We start from the raw sequence: 13,046 nt of genomic DNA, 5'->3' as shown, positions 1-13,046 counted from the left end.
ATCAGCACAACGGAGATCTCAGGGAGTCTGTGAGGATCTCCGGAGAAGCTGCAGCAGATCTGTCTTGGTGGAGTGTGGAAGGCAATCTGTCTCAAGGAAAGCCCTTCCATCTACCTCCATCGGTGGCCACTGGTGGTCTTTGGTCTCCAGAGGAAAGGTTGCTTCTCATCAACCCATTGGAGTTTCGGGCAATACGTTTAGCACTCAAGGCCTTCCTCCCTTCCCGGTCAGTCGGTTCAGGTCCTGACGAACAACACTACCGCGATGTGGTATGTCAACAAGCAGGGAGGAGTGGGGTCGCATTGTCTCTGCAGAGATGCTCTGCGTCTCTGGTCCTGGGTTCAGGATCATCAGATTTGTCTGATGGCAAATCATCTGGCCGGAGTTCTGAACGTGCGTGCAGACAGTCTCAGTCGGCAGTTCTCTGCCGACCACGAGTGGAGGCTCCATCCGGAGGTGGTTCGTCACGTCTTTCGGACTTGGAGAACTCCTCGGGTGGACCTGTTTGCCACTCATGAGAACGCTCACTGCCCGTCATTCTGCAGTCTCCAGTATCCGATGCAGGGGGCTTTGGGGGACGCATTTCAGTTGAGATGGGACTCACATCTCCTTTACGCGTTTCCTCCCATACCCTTGATTCCTCGGGTTCTGAGGAAGATTCGCCAAGACCGGGCCCAAGCCATATTGATCGCCCCAGACTGGCCAAGAAGGGTGTGGTACGCAGATCTTCTCCACCTCTCCTCGTGCTCTCCGCTCTGTCTCCCTCTCAGGGCAGACCTCCTCTCACAGTCGCAGGGGCAGGTTCTACACCTTCACCTCCAGAGCTTACACCTTCATGCCTGGAGATTGAACGGGGCAACCTGAATTCTTTTTCTCTCCCGCCTGACGTGGTAGACGTAATTTTGTCTGCCAGGCGTCATTCCACCAAGTCTATCTATTCCTATAGGTGGTCTAAATTTGTCCTTTGGCTCGGAGAGAAGTCTATTGACCCCTTGAGGGCTTGTTTATCCAACATCCTTCAGTTTGCTCTCTCTCTTGCTCAGCAAGGTTTTGCTGTAGCTACTGTGAAGGGTTATTTATCGGCCTTGTTGGCATTCCTTTGTTTGCCGGATCAGCTGTCCTTTATTAAATCTCCTATTGTATTGCTGTTCATTAAGGGCCTGACCAACAAGTTTCCGCCCACTCAATTTATTGTGCCTCAATGGGATTTAAATCTTGTCTTAACTTACTTGATGGGTTCTCCTTTTGAGCCCTTGCACAAGTGTCCCTTAAGGCTATTGTCTTTCAAAACAGTTTTTCTCATTGCCATTACCTCGGCAAGGAGGGTAAGTGAGCTTCAAGCTCTGAGTTCGAAATCCCCGTTCTTGACCATTCATGCTGAAAGAATGGTACTCAGGACCAGGGCTGCTTTTCTGCCTAAGGTGGTAACTCCTTTCCATCTGGGGCAGTCCATTACCCTTCCTACCATCTATCCTCCCCCTCACCCTTCCAAGGAGGAGGAGCGCCTTCACCGCTTGGTTCCTAAGAGGGCGGTGAGCTTTTACCTCGATAGAACTAAAGACTTTCGAGTGGATGACCAGCTCTTCGTGGGCTTCGTTGGCTGCAGGTAAGGCAGAGCGGTGCACAAGTGCACCCTTTCCAGATGGATTATCTTGTGCATCAAGATATGTTACTCTTTGGCCGGTAAGGAACCTCCAGAGGGTATAAGGGCTCATTCTAACAGGGCTAAGTCTTCTACATCTGCCTTATCTAGAGGTTTTCCTGTGGAGGACATTTGTAGGGCGGCTACTTGGGCCTCCCGCCACACTTTCACGAAGCATTACTGCTTAGATTCCGAGGTGAGGAGGGACGGTCACTTTGCTTGTTCCGTCCTTCAGGACTTTTTGGTATAAAAGGGTGGACAGCCTCCTCCGGGAGTGAGACTGCTGTGGGAATCTTTTCACAAGGTGAGGAATCAACCGGCAGATGTATCCATCAGAAGAACTTCGGTAACGCTTTTTCTGGTGGATACAGTATCTGCCTGTGGATTCCTCACTGACCCACCCGCCTCCCCGTTGTCCACCCTTGTATACCTACAATAGTGATGATGTGACAAGATTTATCTATTGCTGTCAAAGGACGTGTGTTATTTCTTTTGCTTTCCTGCATTGTCTTCACACGGTTTGTGTTGGTTTGTATATTATGTACTGTGTATAATATATATATATATATATATATATTGTTGTCGGTCCATCCGTGTGCCTCGAAGGCACGGAAAAAAGGGCGGAACTGACGTCATCACGCCGACGAGGTCCTCTTATGGATCCAGTGACGTCAGCGGAGCCGCGTGCGGAGCCGTGCTTCTGTGACGTTGTCCTCGTCGGCGTGGAGAGCTACAAAAGTTTCCGAATGTTGCTGGCGCAGGGGATATTCACAAGGTGAGGATTCCACAGGCAGATACTGTATCCACCAGAGAAAGCGTTACCGAAGGTAAGTAACTTGTTCTTCCCAAGCTTAGTAAATGAATTACAATTCCTGGACGCTAGTTGACTGATGGGAACTGCATCTCAATACATGATATTCGTATAAAAATTTAAATATGTATATTTGCTAATTATGTCAGCGAGATCCATTATTTTACAATCCAGTGAAATGATTTAGCACTGCGATTCTGATGGATACATCTGCCAGTGGATTCCTCACCAAGGCAAGGGTGGAGGTAAAGGGAGGCATGAGGATTTTAGCGTCCAGAGGTGGGTAGAGATAAAGGCAAAGAAGGGATTTTTAGGGAAAGGGAAATGAGGAATTATTAGGGTTCAATGACAGGAAGAGATAAAGGGAGTAAAGGGGTTTTTAAAAATGGGATTCAGTTGTGTTTGTTGGAGCCTCCTGCAATGTCTTAGTAAGATGTCAGTGGTGCTGCTGGCCAGATTGGGGTGCCACAAAACAAAGAAAACTATGTAAATAAGCCCTTAAAGTGCATTATGGGGCACTCAGGGCCTGTAGAAGTGAATAATAATATTAATAATGGCTTCTGCCACTCATTATTTTTTCTTTGGGGTCCCGGTCCCACCCAGGACACCAATAGTTTAGATATAGTTAGGGAATGAGGTAGGAGCCCCAAGCCGCAAAGGCCCCTGCTGGCTGCCTAGCTTGGAAGCTGGCATGAGTCAGGATTTTTATTTGCATTTACCTATCTGTGAGAAAGTGCCTCTTTTGACATGGTTAGCCCCATTTTTTGCCTGAAAATTGGTGTGGCTTTTATTGTAGTGCACAGAGTCCCTGCCAAACAGGTTCCCTGTGCCAGTGCTGCTTGCCTAAAACTATTCGACGATTGGCCCTTCAGGCACCCTGTAAGTCCCTAGCATATGGTACCTGGGTACGTAGGGCATTGGGACTGAAGAGGGTCACCTAGGGACCCCTCACCTAGGCCATGCGGACTGCCACTGCAGTATGGATGGCCTGGTGCAGACAAAATTACAAAGTCAACATGGCACACTGCCTGTGTGCCATGCCAACTAGCACTGCCTAAGGTATTTGATAATTCACCCCTCTAGCAGGCCTTACAGCCCTAAGGCAGGGTGCACTATACCACAAGTGTAGGCATATCTACATGAGCAGATATGCCCCTACAATATTTAAGTCCATTCTTACATATTGTAAGTGCCAGGGAAGCCATAGAGAGTACTTGGGCTGGAAACTCGACAACTCAAGTGCCCCAGCCCCACCCCCAGGCCAGCAGACCTAGGGCTGCTATTGGTTTTCCCCAGCTCCAAGCAAATCTGAGCCCTCCTCTCACACCTGCCTAGGCCCCTTAAGGCTTTGCTGGGTGCACCCCAAAACATTCTCCTCCATCTTGTGAGTTCCAGACAACCTGTGCCCAGATTGCAGTGAGCAGAGTCCAGGAAGTGGTAAGGAGGCAGACTAGTGCTGTCTCTTTCCTAAAAACGTTAAAAAAACTATATTCCCTACCTGTGATTGCATTATCTTATTTTCTTTTTCTTTTTAAATTTCTTTACCTGTCTTTGCCTGTGGTTGTTACAGTTTACAATTGTAGTTTTAACCTGCCAGTGATTGGATAGTGTTAGGGCTAGGGTTCCCATTGGCTGAAGGGGTCACCTGACTACTAGGGCTATAAACGGCCAAGGCTTAGGGCATCTCAGCCCGGGCGTCGAGGCTAAGGGTGGAGAGGACAAGGGTGAGTGCCTGTTTGAGCCTGGTCGGGACCAGTGCCAGAAATGCTGCCCATTTTCCAATTCATTAATACCCACCCTATGTATGTGTCCCTCTGTATATGAGCATTTATTTTCACTATAGATATGTACCTTTGTGTATTGCTTTGTATAATCATGTAGAACAATTATGTTGTTATAAAAACAACAAAAAACAACAACAAAAAGAACATCCTTGGTCTACATGTACTTACTTCCATTGTGCATCTATGTACCTCCATGTACTCACCATGTGTCTGTTACTTTTCTTCTGAAAAAGCAAATCCAATGCACTACCCTATTTCTCATACTGTACCTCTATCAATATCTTTAATCTGCATATGCTTATCTCCTTTATGCATCTATATACTTTCAATGTACTTATGCATCTATATATTAATCACTTTCTTCTAATTTAGCATTTCGAATGTACTACCCTATTTATCAGCCTATACTTCTCTCAATATATCTTCAAGCCCAACTTTCTGACTCATCTCAAACTTCTTTCTACTACTCTTTCCAATGCACTACCCTATCTCTCACCCTATACATCTATCATTATATCCTCTACACCCACTCTCTCATTTATCCCAAACCCCATACCACTACTATGCTCCCCAAAATAACCCTTTCTAGACTCTGCCTTACTCTATCCCTCCTTGCATCATCTGACACCTCTTTTTACTATACCCATCCCCCAAAACAAACCTTTCTATACTCTTCCCTCTGACTCTTCCCCTCAAAAAACCCTTTTTACTCATCCAAAAGCCTCCTCCTACTGCTATGACCTAAAAATATAAATCCTTCACTCTTCTATCCCTCCACTATCATTTTCAATCAAAATAACAGACTAACATGTCCACTTCTCTAATTCCATATTCCACTATACTAATTCACCACTAATCCTCATCAGGGTTACAAATGCCAGATAAATGCAAACCTTTTTCCCTTTTTTACCCCTCCCCAACCCTTCTCAATCCAAATAACTGACTAACATATCCACCACTCAAACTACTTCATATTTCACTATACTAATTTTCAACACTAATCCTTTATGGGTTTCCGGAGTACCGCGCTACTCGCCAGCAAAGCGCTTCAACACCCCTTCAGGGGCAACAGGCACTATATGAATGCAAACCTTTCTTTCCCTTCTATCCCTCCGCTATCCTTCTCTCGCCAAATAACTGACTAATATCCACCACTCAAATTACTTTCATATTTCACGATACTAATTCACCACTAATCCTTTATGGGTTTCCAGAGTAGCATGCTACTCACAAAAAAAAGCGCTTCAACACCTCATCAGGGGTAAGAAGCGTTATATAAATACAAACCTTTTTTCCTCTTCTATCCTTCTGTTATCCTTCCAAATCCAAATAACTAACTAACATATCCACCACTTAAAATGTACTTGCATGTTTCACTATACTAATTCAACACTAATCCTCTATGGGTCCCGGAGTAGCGTTCTACTCGCCGAAAAGCGCTTTGACGCCTCGTCAGGGGTAGTAAGTGCTATACAAATGCAATTACAATACAATACAATACAACAACGGCTTCTCTGAACTCAGGAGTGTTTGGTACCAAACTACACCTCTCAACAAACCCACACTGATGCCAGTGTGGTATTAATTGAAACATGACCTCAGAGGGCTCCTCTGAGGTGCTCGCTGCAAACCTACCAACCCTGGTGTGGCCCCAGACTGGCTTTAGGCAGTTTGTCACCACCAGACATGTTTCTGGAACCCTAGTCAAGAGCATCTGCTCTCTGGGAGCAGAAACAAAGCACATCTTGGATGGAAGTGTCTCACCTCCTCCCCCAGGATGGGCACAGTGCTCGAAAGGGAAGCTTGAAAGGCCTGGTGCCTTTGTAATAAAACCCCCAGCATCTGCTACTAGCAGCAGGAGGCAGCCCCCGGTTTACACCTCACTTTTGGCGGGAAAACTAGCAGGAAAGCCTATTAAGAAAAGGAGGTGTGGCCACCTCCTCCAACTCCACCCCTAAGGTGAAGGGAGAGAGGTGAAGTACACCTTACAGTCCCCTCCATCTTGAAGATTGGGAGACTCCTCCAATCAGGGCTAGGACCATGCCCCCTCCCACAGGAGGGCTATATAATAGTTGGTGTAGTCACCTCAGGTAAGGCACCCATTGGCCCTTACCTGCTACTCCCGTTTAATGCCTCTAAATCTAGTATTTAGGGGGCTCCCTCAGACCCTGAAACTAGTTCCTGACGATTTAAGAAGAAAAAGGACAAAGAGGACGCCGTGCAGAAGAAGACTGAAGATGTCTACTGACTTGGCCTCAGCCCTACCGGCCTGTCTACAGCCCTTGAAAATTCTGCTAAGAAACTACACCTTTCCAGCAGTCAGCGACCTCCACAAACCCTGGGAGGACAGCCTGCCTCTGAAGAAGACCAGAACTCCTGAGGACAGCGGCTCTGTCCACAAGGAAGAAAATCCCAAGGACTCTGGTGCCCTCCCGATCCGCGATCCTTGGCCCCTCTGCACCCGACACCTCCGGCCTGTGTCCGGGTGGCCCACCAATCTAGAAAAGGTTCCCCAGCAATCTTGAGTCCAAGTCCAGTGTTAGCTTACCCCTCCTGGACTCCACGATGACTCCTGCAGTGTGAATCCAAAGTCTCCCACCGACTGCAACTGGCTCCGGAAAGAAGAATCCGATGTCAAAGGACACCCCTGCACCCAAAGCCCGTGGGCCTTGGGGAGCTCTACCAATGGTGTCCCTATGACCAGCAACACCTCAACTTACCTCTTTTCATGCAGGTTTCCTTTGTGCCCCCAATTCGACGCCTGCAGCCTGTTTGTCCAACCGAGTTTCTCCATTGAAAAGCATTGGGCGCCCGATGCTGTATTTTCCCCCTGCACCTGGCTGCCTCTGTGCCGCTGGCAGTGTATATTTGGTGCTGTCTTGTGGCCCACTGTGCATGCTCTAACCCCCAAAGCTTGGCCCCCTGCAACCAATTTACTTACCCGCAAGCAGCATGGCTTCAAGAACCCCCAGTCTCCATTGAAACACACTAGGTCTATTTCAAAATTTGGACCCGGTCGCCACTGTGCAACTGGTGGTGCAGACTTTATGTTCACCTGAACCTTGCCCTCTGTTGACCTTTAAACCCTGAAGACTGGAACTGTAAGTTGGGGACTTATCGTGAAACTGCATTGTTGTTTTCCTCCATGGGTTAACATTGAAATGAAAATTGCGAAATGAGGAGGTATGTGCATTTCTCCCGTGCACTTCTGTAATGCTTTTTCTGGTGGATACTGTATCTACTTGCAGATTGCTCACTGAACCTCCCACCTCCTTGTTGCATGGCCGTAAATACCAATAGTCCTGTTGTTACATGCTCTAAATATTACTGAAAACTGTGTCTATTAGAGTAAGATGTTGATTTCATTCTTTCGCCTTGAAGTCAAGCTAAAAAAGTGGATGTAAATTAACGTCAACATGCTGACTGGAGCACTTTATGGCTCTAGTGATGTCACGAGGGGCCACGTGCAGCATCAAGATGGAGTCGGCACTCCCTACCAGCTTGAGAGAGCTGTCAAAAAGTTTCCAGATCCAGACTGATGCTTTTGATTGTCAAAAGGTTAGGAATCTGCAGGTAGATACAATATCCACCAGTAATGTAAAAAACCTGTTCTTCTTCACTGTACTAAGTGATGAGTGTCAATAGGATTTCATTGAAAAAACAACTTCTGCTCATACATAGCCAAAATATTATTGATTTAATAGATTTACTCTTTTGTCAGTATAATAAATATATAAATTCCTGTTAATATTATAGTGAGATCAAATTAGGCAGAAGAGTTTTCGTTAAGGAGTGGAATTTTGCAATTACATTTGCTGAAGAGTTCCCAAAAGCAGTTTGTGTAGAGAACTGTTTCTGTCATAAGGTAGTGCCCCCAACCTTCTTTTGCAAGGCTTTGCTCGCTACTAGGTCTTTTTCCAAGCAGCCATCATCATCACCAAAGACCATGCCCCAAATCCTCCATGCATTTCTCCTCAGTCTCTTGTGAGACTGGTCTTCCTGTGAAGCTTACGGAGACGGACTGGAGGATTTTCCTGTGATTGGACTATTCACAAATATTTGCAATGAAGTTGTCCCTGCTGGTTTGTCTGTGAATAGATGATTTTGGGAATCTATTGAAGTAGACATTGAGTATTTCTTTCAGTGAAGGAGAGAGATCAGTTGGGAGTTGTCATGGAAGGGGTGCGGTATTCCTACCCTGAAGAAGCTGCTAAACACAGGCCTAGGTAGGTAGGTAGGTAGGTGGTGAATAATACTTCTATCGTCATACTGAGAGACATTCTAGATATTCCACTTCTCTTTTCTCATTATTAAAAACTGATGTTTCCTGTTAATATCAAAACACTGGGTGAGTGTTGTACTGTTCTTCTTGTACTTGTTCTTCCTCTGGTATAAACCATTTGAACATCTTCTAACTCTTAATCTTATGCCATATCCTCAGAGACATTTTCATCATCTTCCTTCTGTAAGTTGCCTTTAGAAGCCTATAGAGCATGGGCACAGCTATCCATCGTGCAGGAGGTGCAATAGCACATGGATAGAAACCTAAGGGCCCCAAGACACCCATATTATGGCTGTTCATAAAGCCTAATATGTATGCCCATTTTCCTTGCTTACATTAGGCCTTGTTGCACCCTTGCTAAACCACTGCTGCAGAGGTACCCTTATTGGCGAAATGCACTCATGAAAAAGTATTATTGCCAGTCCACTCTGCAGAGGCATAGCTGTTGAAACCAGTTTTATTGTACATAAGACAGGTTCTGCATAAAGCAGCATTACCCAGGATCTAAATCCGCAGTTTATTTGACACCTTGAAAACAAAGCACCACTCCACATCCAGGGACAGAATGACTTAGTGTTCTTCATCTTTCCCTGTCTGTTCCATGCAATTATATAATCTATATAGATTGTGTCTAGTAGATCTAAAGGGCATTATGCCAAACTGGCCAGGATGTATGAGGGAGGTGATCACATGAAGAAGTCTATTGTCCAGCTCCTTGGCTAATATTTTGTCCTTTAAAATCAGTCACTGGCCTACTTTCCCTCCTGGTTTATTAGGGTTATAATGGCATGTCTTAGGTCATTGTCGTAGAGAATAGGAGATACATTATGTCTGATTGAGACTTCTAGCCAGAGATTCTTTACCTTAGAATTATCCCCAGGCATCTTACTGGATCCGAACATTTTTCAGGAGCAATACCCCTGTGTGTCGGTAGGTGGCATCATTCAGATCCGCGTGGCATCGCCCGCAACGGGTGTGAAGTGCACGGTGCCTATATAGTCACCACCCCAATGCGCTCATATCAGTTCTTTTATTTCCAAGCCAGTCATCGCAGATCCGGAGAGAGCGACTTTCAGTCACTTTTTGACTGACCTTTTTTTTTTTACTTTTTCAAGACTTGTCTCATAGTGTGGCACGGATGTCCACAAGGGAAGCTTGATTTAAGCTATGCGGCACCTGTCGCTGGCAATTGTTGGTGACGGATCCGCACCTCATCTGTCTCTGCTGCCTTGAGCGCGACTATGGCGCCAACACCTGCTTCGATTGTTGTGCCATGCGAAGCCTCCAGCTCCTTGGTGGTCAACATACGACGCTGTGACAGTTTCGATCCTGGTCGAGAGGAAGGTCCCGGGATTGGTCGCTGTCTTGCCGCACATTTCCAGATAATACAGAATACCACTCTGCCACACGGAGGTTCAAACACGATGAAGCAATAAACATAACACAAAACCCCCTAGAAAGGGATTTCACTTAATACTATGAAGCACATGAAAGACTTGGGGTTCCGGAAGAGGTTAGCAGGCTAGCTGCAACCAGGAGCATCAAGAAGGAACTCCTGACGTCATCAAAGGGGGACGTGAAAAGACACAGAAAGACGGAGCTGCGTGTGGCGACACCCAAGGAGGAGAAGTGCGGAGAGAGGTGAGGAGCGTGGAGAAGATGGCGACGGAAGATGAAGACGAGAGGACGGAGACCGGTGAAAGAGCCTTATACAGCGCTACCAAGCCCGGCGGCCCGCAGGGGAAGGAGGACGCCCCGGGTCCCTTCGCCACCGCCCTGGACACAGGTCGTGGCTCAAGGCAAGTCCCTTTGCGGGGGTCGTTTTGGTGGGGGTGGTGGGGAGGCACCGGGAACTAGGGCACGCGTGTGTTGTTTGGCTTTACACCGCGTCGGCTTTCCTCACGTGTCCCCTCCCTCACTACCCGAGCGGTGTTTGGTGAAGGTAGCACGTTCTTTTTTTATTTTTTTTTGGTGTCCTCATACTGCCAACACTCTTATTAGGATTACTCCTATCTCTCCATATAATCCTATACCAGCCCTCGGAGAAAATGGAAAGAAAAGGAGCTTTCCCTCGACGATGATACTGTTTCCATTTCCAACTCCTGTTCACTTTGGGGACCCCCTAATGTTACTGAGGAGGCCAGGACCAACAGTAAGATTGTCTTAATTATAGGATTCACTTACCTTCTCCCTCCAATCCAACAATGCAGACCAAATCCTGACTTTACTTCTTTGGTCACACGCCATGTCTGATTCGCTAGTGTGGATGATATTCTTTAAACATTCAGCAAAGGTTGGGGAGGTTTCTGATTTCCACATCCTACATATTTCTCGTCTCGCTAGAATTATCACATAAAATGTAAACTTAGAGCTAGGTATTTTTAACTGATAGTCATTCGTAAGACCAAAGAATATCATACTGATACTTACTTCCATTGGTATCCCCAACACTTCTTCCAAAAAGTTATATACCTCCATCCAATAGGATTTAATTCTCGGACACTCCATAAACATATGTATGTCATCTGCTGCAGGTTGCTTACACCTAGGACAATTATACGTGTTGCCTGTACCCTTAGATAGCTTTTGTGGAGACCAGTAAACTCTGTAGGCTGTATACAAGTGGTTCCTCCTAAGCGATTTTGGTTTTACGACAGCCTGTAGCATAGCAAACGAATCAGACCATCATTTATTGATATCGTTCTCTCTGTATTCTTGACCCCGGAGATTTATAATTTCGCTTTCCAGACTGTACTCTGCATCCAATAGGGCCCAATACCAGAAAGAAATTTCCTTTTTCCATTAGTTTGTTCTGGTGACTTGTTCCAATTTCGGATTTTCCTGCTCTTTAGGCCAGCTTTGTGTTGCCCACCAGGAGGATATCTGATAATATTTGAACCTCGTCAATGTTCCTCTTGTTAGACTATTGAGCACTTCCCAGCTTACTAAGTTTGATTCCTTTTTTAAATCTCCCCAGTACCTTACGCCTCCTATTCTCAACGGCTGACTGAGTTGACCTCTTAAGCATTCGGGAGTTCCTGGGGAGTCCCAAATTGGGGCCTGCGCTGCATAGCATGAGATCTTCATTCTTTTTCTTATATACACCCAGGTCTCTAAGGCCGCCCTTAAGATTTTTAGCCTTACTTTTTTGTAAAACTTTGGGTCCCCGTATTTATAGAGAAATTGTTGCTGACCTTGCACCACATCTTTCAGCAGAGCCTCAAAAAACACCCCTAATGACGAAGTTTCAGACTTACTAACCAGCTATCGGAAATGTTTGAAGTGAAAGGCGTAACAATATGTAAGTAGATCCGGTAATGCCAACCCACCCACAGTGAGCCTTCTTCTAAGCTTTTTCAAGGCTATTCTTGGGCCTTTCGTTGCCCAGATAAAGCTGCCAATTTTACCTTGTAATTTGGCTATATCTTCTTTCCTAAAAGAAAGTGGGATAGAATTATATAGGAAAGTGATTTTAGGTAAGATGATCATTTTCAAGAGGTTGACCCTCTCATAGATATTTAAAGGGAGGTTTGCCCATCGTAAAAGTAAACTCATTACCTCCTTGCTTACTCTCTTCCAGTTAACTATAGGAATATCCTCCATTTTCTGGGTAAGCTGTATCCCTAAGTATCTCATTTAGTTTTTAACCCCCTGGGATCCCGTCACCTGATTCCATTTCATATTTTCAGTTTTTTCCCTGTTAATTTTATACCCCGACACTTCACCAAATTTCTCCACCTTCTCAATTAGCCTTGGGATTGCTTCTATGGAATTTGTTGTATATAAAAGCAAATCGTCTGCATATAACGCAAGTTTAATTTCTAACTCTCCCAATTTATATGGGGAAATTAAAGTATCCGCTTTAAGCCAGCTAGCAAACGGCTCAATATACAGATTGAACAAGAGCGGGGACATAGGACACCCCTGTCTAGTACCTCTTGTAATACTAAACCAATCTGTCAAGACCCCATTGACCAACACCTTTGCTTTAGGACAAAAATATACGTTTTTCACTACCTTAACAAGGTTATTCTGGAAACCGAAGCTTTTTAGGGTCTCCCACAAGTATGCCCAATTGACTTGGTCAAATGCATTGGCAGCATCTATTGCCACTACAGTTAAAGGAGCCTTTCTTGATTCTGCTGCCATATCCATGGCCCCCATTACCTGAAAGGTAAGTTCATTCAACTGCCTCCCTGGTATAAAGCCCTTCTGATCGGGATGTACTGCCCCCTATATTACCTTTGCAACCCTTGCTGCCACTAGGACTGTAAATACCTTATAGTCTGAGTTTAATAAAGATATCGGTCTATAGGAATCAATCTTCTGGGGGTCTTTATTTGGTTTTAAAATTAACGTGACTGTGGCTTCCGCCCATGAACTAGGCGGATCTTCTGCTTCTATATAAATTTTCTTGAACAAAGTTTTTAAAATTGGCACAACTTTGTCCAGAATGCATAGATACAGCTCTATTGGGAGCCCGTCTGGGCCTGCTGCTTTTCCCCTTGCCATTTTTTTACATTGTGC

General features: G+C 45.5%; 1 protein-coding gene across 1 annotated transcript in view; it reads left to right on the top strand.

Moving 5' to 3' along the window:
* Positions 1-13,046, top strand: part of WDR19 (WD repeat domain 19) — a 992,607-nt gene that overhangs the window by 534,892 nt on the left and 444,669 nt on the right. The gene's annotated exons all lie outside the window — the stretch shown is intronic.

This window comes from Triturus cristatus, chromosome 2_2 (genome assembly GCF_964204655.1).
Source record: "Triturus cristatus chromosome 2_2, aTriCri1.1, whole genome shotgun sequence".
Classification (NCBI taxonomy): domain Eukaryota; kingdom Metazoa; phylum Chordata; class Amphibia; order Caudata; family Salamandridae; genus Triturus; species Triturus cristatus.
The sequence above is the reverse complement of the archived record's forward strand: the minus strand, read 5'-3'. Positions and strand labels throughout refer to the sequence as shown.